Below are 10,825 nucleotides of genomic sequence, written 5' to 3' on the forward strand. Positions count from 1 at the left end.
TTTTTTTTTTTTTTTTTTTTTTATTATTTGGACCATATTGTCTGTGGGCTGAGATCCCTACAGATAACCCTGATCCTCCCTAGGACACGCATCCATCCTCCCTGGGATGGACAGCTGTTCACCAACGAGAACCGCTGTGTCTTGTGCTTCTTTTTGCAGAGGTGGGGCTAAAAAAGCCCTTATCAAGCTTCAGTTGGAAGAACTGAGCCGAACAAAAACCCTGCTTATCCTTTGAGGACCTCACAGGCACTATTAAAAACATAAAGGATCAGATACTCCTAAGCCTACAATAGAAATATTCCACCGAAGGAACCTCCAACAGCATTTACTGAGTTTACACTGTTGTCACAAAGGATCCAGACCTGACCATCACAAATCSCAGACTCAAATAAGGCAAAACAAGATCTCCCTGGAGTACTGTCACCTCCAAAAGGCATTCCCGGTACAGCAACAGAGCTGAAACCGAAATTACACCACCTTCTTGCAGCCAGGGAAGCAAACAGAACTGTTTGCCATCGCCACGAGCTCAACTTTATGTAAGGAAGCACCATGCCACGCTGTGCTGGCTCGGGCCTCATGGAGATCCCCTCTTGCCCTGCGCCTCACCAGTGTCCCAGAGGCTACAGAAGGGAGACACATGGGAGGAAGGGTTATTAGTCACATATTTTGGCTATTAAGATTAGTCTTTAAGTGCAGTAATGTTCTTGCCCAAGTCTGTGTGATCACTACAAAACTCAGCTCCAACCTATAGTTTTTTTGACTATGTTTTTTCATCTTTTTCAACATTTTGCTAAGTTGCCCTTAAAATGACCTGGCATAAAGCTGCCCCATTTTGTTTTATTAAAGTGCTTTTCCAGCGTYCTTGCTGCCGACTCATTTGGTTTCAACTGTATTTGCTGGGTTGGCTCTGCTCCCTGTATAGGATGGTCTTACAGCTGCCCACACCATCCCTGCAGGAGTCACTGTAACCACCAAAGAGAGAGACCAATCTTTATGCTAAGACACAGCGAGCTTATAATTAACAACCACATCCTAATTTAATAACTAAATAGAATCTAATATAACCGCAACCAGAGCTGGGTGCTGCGTGCCGCCCCGAGCTGCTCTTTCCAAGSCTCTTGGCCCTGGAGTTGGGCTCCCGCGACACACGTTAACAGGACCGGAGTTTTCTCATAAAGGGAATGCCCTGTATCACCAGAAAGTGCTGTTGTTCCAGGGGATATTTTAGCCCAAAATGTCCAAATGCAAGTCCAATTTACRTTTACACAGTTTGTCTGCTATTGCCTCTGCACCGTGTCGTATCGGCTTCGGATTTCTCAGAACCATGATTCAAAGGGACTTGGGCCAAACACCAACATGACCTYAGAGAGGCTTTCTTTCCAAATATATGAAGTGTTACAACCTTAAAAAGCCCAATTTCTCATGGCCTGGCATGATATTCAGGAGCTATAAATGCATGCAAAGCCCATGTAGAAATTCCCTAAATGGGCCCAGCAAATTGTGCTTTTTTCTTTCCTCTTTTCCAGGAAAAGGAAAAAAATCTACAATTGATGCTGGGTATTTTCACCCCTCAGAGCAGGTCAAATGAATTTTGAAAGGGGAACAATGTCAGCATGAAAAGGATATCAGCAAARACCCAGGACCCAACAGAAAGACAGAAACCAACCACTTGGTACTTGTATTTTAAGCATYTCCTTCCAAAGGTTTTCGGGTTTTTTTAATCTACTTATTTAATGCAGTAGGTAACTAACTATATRGCCAGTTCTTCCAACTAACTGACTATAGGTCACAGCTTAGACCCATTCCAGACTGTGGAACTGCCAAATTTCAAAGATTCCTGTACTATTGGGAATGCTTGTGCTATTGGAAAYGAATTGGGTAGCAATGAGTAAGAGCAAATTGGAGGTAGGGAAAAAACCAAAACCACATTAAAAAGGAATTAGCATTTTGAGATGTCTTAATTTTGTGAAGAAAGCTCTGCTTTGAACATATTCCTTTTCCCAAATGTGATTTTCATGTTCTAGCAGCAATATTCCATAAGGACCCTTCCTTATTACAAAATATTTACTCCAATCATCAGCCAAAAAATAATATCCCACATTTAATGTCCTGGGAACATATTTAATTAAATATTCCCATCAGTTTATTATGACTGTATTGACCATCTGGTGCTCTAAATATGAACAGAGGAAAAACACAGAAACTTTAAGACTTTCTCTTTAATTTGATCATCACTTATTATGCTAGACATGACCAACTGATTTATCTTCTCCAGTGTCTTCTATTCAAGCCAAATGAATACTGCCTACAAGGTCCAAAGCACCTGAATTTTACATCAAACTAACTAGCTCAGCTGGATGATTTTTGTGGCAAACAAAAAATTGTTTGCCACAAAGAAAGAGTTGCCTTATTTCCATAATTTCCCTAAATCACAGTTTTTGCAACAACCGGCTGTGGTGACTCAGGTGGGGCTCCTGTTGGTCACAAAAGCAACACAAGGCTCAAGGGCTTCTCTGGGATATCAACACTCTGGATGCTTTCAGATCTTCCTTTCCCTTCACTGTCAACATCTGCAAAGGCTGTCGCATACAATAACATCAAAAAAAAAAAAAAAGCAAGGATACTGATTTAAGAGTTAACCACTGGCCACGCTCTGCAGAGCAGTCTGATGGATCTGCTGAAAGGATGAAAAAAAAAAAAAAAAAAAAGCAAGGATACTGATTTAAGAGTTAACCACTGGCCACGCTCTGCAGAGCAGTCTGATGGATCTGCTGAAAGGATGATTTAGGGGCAGATGACTCAGAGTGCTGGTGCACAGCTTTTAGGTTCACAAACTAGAAATTCCGARCTATCCTGTGGAAGGCAAGTGGCTACAAGTGTCAGCGTTAAGTGATGGCCTATCCAAAAACAGCACTCAAAAAAAAAAAGTTTTTGTTTCTCAATATTGGCATTTACATGAACATTACCTTTCGGAAAAGAAATATCATTTGTTTTCTGCATTTGTTTTTCTCTCTTTTTTTCTAGATTCTGTAAATTTTGTTTAAATTCTTAATTTGCATCAAGGAGCTTTTGGATAGAATCTAGAGGTCAGTCCAAAATACAAAACTAACATGTGAAATATTTATTAGAGTTAATAGCTAAAAAATACCTTCAAACGCAACATCTAATTAAATAAAAAAATCAAACCACTATATATTGCAGCAAAAGTCACTTTTTAAAAGGCAGACTAGACTTTCTCTAGTCCTTAAGTTGTATTGACTGCCCCTTCCACTCTTAAAAGATTTTAGAACTAACAGGTTTCAGGCTCTTACAGGGTTTCCTCTTCATAGCTGCAAAAAACCACACAAATGTTTTTCACTTCAACTCCATCCATTTGTTAACTTTGAATGACTGAATTACTGATGCGGTCTAAGAAGAATCAACCTGGCCCAGACTGAAACAGCTCAAGAATCAGGTGAGGAATATGCTGAAAATGCACCTAAGGCCATTACTGTTTTTTTTTCCTTCCATATCATATATCCTATCTTCCAGGAGAGGAAGAAACACAATCTGCCTTAGAAACTAAGGGCTTCAATGCTGCAAAAATCCACAAGTCTAACAGGAGAGTATATTCATACAGGTGTTGTAAACCACCCCAACCTGGCCGCAGAGATGCCAGACTCACAGGCCTCTCTTTCCCACCCACCAGAGCCCTCACCGAGGACCCAGCCCAGTGCCAATACTCCTCTGGAAGCCAATTCCCGAGCGCCGCCGCAGGSGGGACGTACGCGGAGCCCGTGCTGACGTGGCCCGATCCCAACTTCCCGTGCCRGCTGCTGGGCTCCTGGGCTAAACCCGGAGGGAAAGAGGAGGCAGGATGAGGGCAAGACGTGGGTGGGCAGGATGAGGGCTGAGCTTCGCTCCCATTCCCTGCTCACTGACTCACCCTCTGGAGCAGCAGCAGCTGCTGTGATTTTCTGCTGCTTACAGGCTCTCAGGATGCAGGGGATGCTGCAGTTCTTCAAGGATAGGGCAGCTCCCGTGCCCTTTTTTCCCTGCTTTGAAGTCATTCTTTGCAGTTAGGAGGATATTTCCTGCGCCCGTCTCTTGAAAGCGCCCAATTCAAGCCCTGGGGGTTTCTGTTTGCCTGTACACTTCTTCGCAGCATCCTTGCTGGCCTCTGGAAAGCATTTAACCACCAACMCGCCTCTCACTTAGAAATGCCCCCGCGATGAGGAGCTGTACGACAAAGCTGCATTTCCAGCACTATCAGTAAAACCTTTTGGGCATCTCAAATATTTCTACAGTACTGTCTACAAATAATTGCTCTGCGGTTGACAGTCTCATCACAAATTAACTTTCTAGGTTAATTACCAGCCTAACTTAGGTCAAGCTTCACTCTCAGCAGGCTTATTAAGTTTAAATTCTCACTAAGCAGTTGGCTAGAAGAGCTACACTGGCCACCCCATCTACTCATTAGGCTTTAGTCACACAGCAATTACAAGTGCTAGGAGAGAGCAACAGAAGTATGAGCACATAAAGCCCAAATTCCAGGCCTTTTTTCCTCACAAAATGTCATATTCAGGTCTCAGGCAGCTGTGATGAAACCAACTTCCATGTGCAAGAGCCCTCGTCCTCCTCGGAAGCGCTCCACCAGCCCAGGGCTCGGTGACTCATCCGCAGAGCTTTTTCTCTCCAGCTTCAGTAGCCATCGATYATTGAAGCTAGATTCCAATTAATCAAATACTTTAACTACAGGGAATTCTGCATTTCGGGCTGTCATCAAACAAAAGTCAATTCCGAGGACTTTCTTACTCCCCTCTACCCATCTGCTCTACATCCCATGAAAGGCACGGCATTACCCTTCTGCTGCTTCGATACACACTTCCAYTGGGAAACTAAAATTGTTACTGGAATTTGTTTAACAGCTTCCTATGCTATCCCAACTAAATCTTGAGAATTCAATCCACACGTCCAATACAAACTCAGCCTACGCACAGCGAGACTCATCGCTATCATTCCTCCTTGGCTCCTGCCAAAGATTTAGATCCGAATCGGATCGGATTTAGATTTGGTTTAGATCTGGATTTAGATTCGGATCATCGTGCAGGTGCCAAAACTCGAGCTCGGGCTGGATCACCAGGATTCAGGCGCACGGTTGTTGGGATGCTGTTGGGCATCTGCCTCTGCCTCCAGGAGCAGCCTGACACACGAGGAGACGCGCGGTGCCGCGAGCAGTTCCCTAGGAAACACAGCCGCGATATCCAAGGAGAAAGGGACACTGCAGAGATACACACACCAAAGCGCATCCCAACGCCCTCTTCCTGGATACAGCACAGCAGGGAGGGGGGCAGCCATAAATTCAGGCCCTTGGCATCGGGGAGGAAACAGCCAATTCCTGCTCCCTGACTCCGCTCCTCCTTGCAGCTCGGAGCAACAGGCGGCCGCAACGCRCAGCCCTCGGCCACGGCCATCAAATGCAGGGAGAAAACGCACCTTAACAAACACAGGGGGCTTTTAAAAGACATAAGTAAGTCGTGTCTTAGCGCTCGCAGCCTGTCTCTGCTAGACAGAAGGCTGGCACACATGAGACGCACAGCTGATGTGCGTGGTGCTAGCTAAGCCACACAAACGAGGCAGGCTTTTGAAGTTAGCTAGCTAATATTTAAATTACACTTAGATGCTAAAGTGAAAGATGACAAAAGACTTTGGACTGATGTAAAAATTATTGGGAACTAAGGAAATGGGAAGAGCAGCAGATCCGTGCAAGGTCAGGCAGCTCCCAGTGCGAGCAGCAGACCTGGCAGTATTGGAGTGTCTCTCTCAGGAGACATCCTTTAGAGATTTTTTTTTAGGAAAAAAAGCACCCAAGCAGTGCTCCTAGGGCCCCAGACAGAGCCCCCAATCCTTGTGGGAATGCTTGGAACATCTAGCCTTGAGACTCCGGTGATCCACCCAAAGGCAACCTAAAGCATGGGTCCCTCTCCATCACACAGCAGCCACAGGACTGGAATCCTAAGGGAGTGAAAAAAGGAACTGTTAGTCCAGGAATATGCAGATCTTGGTGCTTGTGCACATCGTTGCTGTAAAACTCCCTGTGGGATGGTGGGATTTCTGGTTAGAAACCTCACGCAATTTGCCTGGGAAATCTGGAGCCAGAGCCGTCCTCCCCACTGCTTTGAAGCTGTTACACTCTGGCATTTTGAGTCATTSCTAAGCTAAAGATGACACGGGATTTGTGCCTTGGAAATGAGACATCATTTTGTCCAGTGCTAGCACTGAGAAATCAAGTTGAAACTTTAATCTTATTAACAAATGCTTTCAAAGGCCTTTCTGAGCATCTTATACACAGCTGCTAGAAATCTTCTGCACTCTCAGGATGGAAAGATAGTTCAATTTTACTCTTTACCTTTAGTTTGACTATTATTGGCTTTCTAATTACAACAGCSAGTTACACAAAACCCAAATAATTTGGTGAGAACTTGTCCCTCAAGTGGAGGCTCAAGACTTGAGCAGAATTTCATCCCACTCAGGGTAATCATCTGCTGAAACCAAGAGACAAGAGCCAAACCAAGGCTGAGCTGGACACGCTCYGTAAATTCCATTCAGAACTATCAGACTTCCATCCCTGGCACCATATGTTGAACACTGGAAGTGGTAAGATACACTAAGATACTCATAATAAACCTTTGCGTTGATAAGAGAAGTTAAAGGCACATGAAGAGGCCTCTTCCTTTGTTTTGAGCACTTTAACATTCTGCTCTTGACCACTTATAAGTGTTCAATGCAATATATATTAAGGCAGCTTTGCACTGCCTAATGCCTGTGAGTATTTCAATGATTAACTGAAACAAATATTATTAGAAAGATTAAAAAACTCTACAATGTAACTGGGGAAACAGACTTTGAACCCAAACATTTTTCCTAGCAGTCAGATTGCATAGTGTTCAGACTGAGAAGAAAATGTCAGAATTAATCCAGCCTAAATGAACAGGCTACATTTCAGAGTTCAATAACAATACTCAGAAAAATTATTTCCCTTTTTTTTTTCAAAAGATATTGTGTTAGAAACCAGTACTTCTCATTGGTATTTCCTTGTTGAGACACCCAAGAAATGATCAGCCATGAAATACTCATCCCCATTAAAATCGTAAGGTACTAGTGCAAATCTTAATTATGCAGGCTACTTAAAAGAGACTGGAATATTTCTGTACAYGTAGATGTCTTGAATAAAACCTCAAAAAGGTGAGGAGCAGGGCCTGATATTATTTATATAGAGAGCAGGTGCTAGGTTAGATTATTTTCTAATCTAATGAACAAAAACACGGCTGAAGATAGTGTCTTATTACTTCAACTGCTTAAATGCAAGCTATAGTCCAAATCCTGAAACATGAATACCAGAAAACCAACCTAATTCAAACATAAGCTTGTAATAACTTAAAAGGAGTAAAGGACCCAATACAGCCATCGTATTTAAGGAGGCAGARTTTAATGGAGTTTTGCCCTTAACCTGTGATTCAAATAGTGGTTCTTAAAAGAAAAATCTGTTCTAATTCATTTGAATTTTATCAGTAATTGCTAAATTAAACTTTAGAATTAGTAATGGGTTGGTTAGCATGCCTCTGTCATCACACCAATATATCAAAGTCATCCAAATATATTAAAGCTAATTGATAAATCACATATAAAACAATAATGTTAATAATCTTATCTTCTATGGCTTTATTATTTATGAGTCAAAGGAAGACCACAGAGTTTGCAATAACGTACAGTGATTATAGCAATTTCACCAGCAGTTATCCAAGCAGAAATAGTTAGAGCAGACTTATTTTTACTGTATGCCCACAGCYGGAGGGAAGCAGGAAAATTATCACCACACTAATTCACCAAGGGAAAACCTGTCCAGTTTCAGCTCCACTCTTGCATTCAGCTACACCACAGCCTGAATAATCCATGTTTGGTACAGTTGTCTCTCTAGCAACCTCAGAGGTATCAAAACATCAGAGTTACGGAGAAGTAACACAGCTCTTTGGAAATAAATGCAATTAATTAAAAAATGCAATAAATGYAGCAATCGTGCTGCATTCCCAGGCTTGCTGACTGCTGCCATACGCACCAGACCTTCTGTGCACGTGCGCATTAATGAAAATATTACAAAGAGGCTGGAAACTACCACGGAACAGCTCATAAGTGGTTACTGATATCTTTAGATGACATTGCTATGTTTTATGGCAAAGTTCTAGAGAACTAATCTAACCAAACAATACTGCAGGAATAAAGCAGGCTTTGCTGAGCATTTATTATTCTGATRAACACTTGAATAAATTCAACAGATTCAAATGGCTCAGCTTTCTGAAAAAAAACCCCACTATTTTAGAAGTTTTCTCTACCATTTTGGACTTTTTGAAAGAATTTCAACTCGACCTTTAATCTCACACAAGCAATTTTATACCTGAAACTAAATAGAAACATTATTTAACTACTTTTCTGATGGTACATGCAGGTAGCTTACAAATTTTTGTCGACTTAAATAACATTTTTCTTTAAATGGCAGAAAGGGAATAAGTGGCTAAATTGACGCAGGTATTTTACTTGTGAAAAATACCTTGATGAATTGCATCTAATTTGAAGGGACTTCTCATCATGGCAATTCAGAGCATCCTGTCAAGTGGATGTGCCTGGATCACACACACTTGGTTTAACTCTTACTGAAGATGACAGCAATTGCAGTGTGCTGCCATAAGCTTAAGAAAGCAATTACAGTAAAATAATATTAACTGTCACAGCTCTACATGGTAGGAGGACACGTCCAAGGGGCTTCTAATAGGAAGGTATCATGAAAGCAGACTAAAAACTTGCAGAGAGGTGCAGGTCCCTGCACTTGGGTTCTCGTTACCATCTCAGACGTGCAGCGGTGCAATCATCAATGTCCTGGAGCCTGAGTTAATTGTAACTTAATAAAAAGCTAATTCTTGCTTTTATTGACTTGTCAGTTATTACTTGGAAGATGTGTACGCGACTCACTCAGAAACTGCTCTCTGGTAAGTGCCAACAGATGGATAATAGACTTCAGTAATGTTTGGAATTCATTTTCCAACACCTTCTCTTGGAAAAGCGTATGTGGGTACGCACAGGTGTTTAGCAACATGATCTATACTTAGCATCTCAGCATTTAAGCAAGCACAAACAACATATCTGCCAACTGTCTTGCATCTTATTTTACTTCTTTTGTTTTTAAATCTTTCAAGCATTTTTAAAGCCCACACAAATTCATATAAAAAAGGTAAGATCTAGAGCTGAGAACAGGCTTGCGGCATCATTGGTTCCAGAGTGACTCCAGCTTACAGAAGCTGGAGACCTCCCTCAGAGCTTATCTAGCAACTGTGCCAATCCTCAGGCACCGTTTAGAAGCGCTTTGTGGTTTACCAAAAACAGAGAAATTGTGCAAGAAAAAAAAGCAGCTGATGGAACGGTGAGAAATCAGTGTGGGGAGGCCCACGAGCAATGAGTAACTCACAGTGTCTCCAGCTTCATCCCCCACAGATTTGCCATTTCGCTCACTGCAGTTCTGGAGTACCCATCCGTAGGTGGTAATTCCTCCAGGACAGAAGTTTGAGGCTAACAGGAGGCAGCTCTGCCTGCCTCAAAGGTGTGTGGCTCTCAACAAGCAGCTCTGAAGCCAGATCTGTGCAAAGATCTACAGCAAAAAAAAMCAAAAAAACTCTACGTGGATGTTTAAGAGCTTCCAATGGGATGCAAGACCCATAACAAGCAACACCCTTCTCTGGCAGCAACGTAAGAGATTTGAGTAAACTAGTTAAAGCAGAGCAAGATTTCCTCTACATGTTACCTGTTATCAGCTACGGGCACTCGCTCTCCAGACTGAACGCAGCTTSCTGAAATTGCATGATTAAAGACAGGGAGCCACAAAATCCCCACACGACTCAGTGCTCAGGTAGCTCACAGCTGAATTTCCCTAGCGTGCTTACTGTGTAGGAAACCAGCACATTCCAACCATCCTTCCTCCTTTGCTGTTTGCTATTAGGGACAAATCATCGTTGCAAATATCTAGCTGCTGTCCAATYAGGCACAAAGTCTGAACACGGAGACGACTCGTGGCATTTCTAACGCAGATACATTTCTCTCCTCCTCGTTTATTTAGCTTATAGGGGCAGGGATTTTGCCACGCGATTGCTTCTACGYGATCTAATGCATAATGGATATCTGAACTCTACTGCAATACTGTAATATCAAACACTGGCAGTTTTAATGTGGAACTGTYGTTCCTTTTGTGCAAATATGGAAATTAAAGGAACACCCAAAGCTCTATCTCAGCCACACTAATCCTATGAAAGCAGTGACTCACCTACTGATGGTTTTCCATAAATTAGGCAGCTAAAAATGGGTAGGAAGCGCCAAGCCATTAACACTTCCTGTAGTGTAAATTCTCTCACTGCATGTGAAGAAAATCCATGGCAGCAAAAATAAGAGATGAAGGTGTCAACACCCATCATGTTTAGATATGTTGTTAATAATTCAGATCTTCACCCTTTGGAGCTTACGGTTGCAGAATGAATCACTCACTATTTCCTTCATTTCAAATGAAAACCGAGGCTTTGTTGCTCACCGATTCCATGTTTTCTTCCTAGCTATTAAGAGAGAAAATTAATATGTSTGCTTGCATGTGCTGCCAGCATCACCCCCTAGTAGTACCCTACCGTCCCAGGGCTTTGTAGGGTATTATTTTCCRCACGTCAGCACAGAAATGGAAATAAGTGGTGTCAAATTGACATCACACCAATAAAACAAAACAACAACAAGAGAACTGAGACCTGGCAGGAGGCAG

Source organism: Nothoprocta perdicaria, unplaced genomic scaffold, assembly GCF_003342845.1.
Source record: "Nothoprocta perdicaria isolate Ctin4 unplaced genomic scaffold, notPer1 scaffold_25, whole genome shotgun sequence".
NCBI classification, from domain to species: domain Eukaryota; kingdom Metazoa; phylum Chordata; class Aves; order Tinamiformes; family Tinamidae; genus Nothoprocta; species Nothoprocta perdicaria.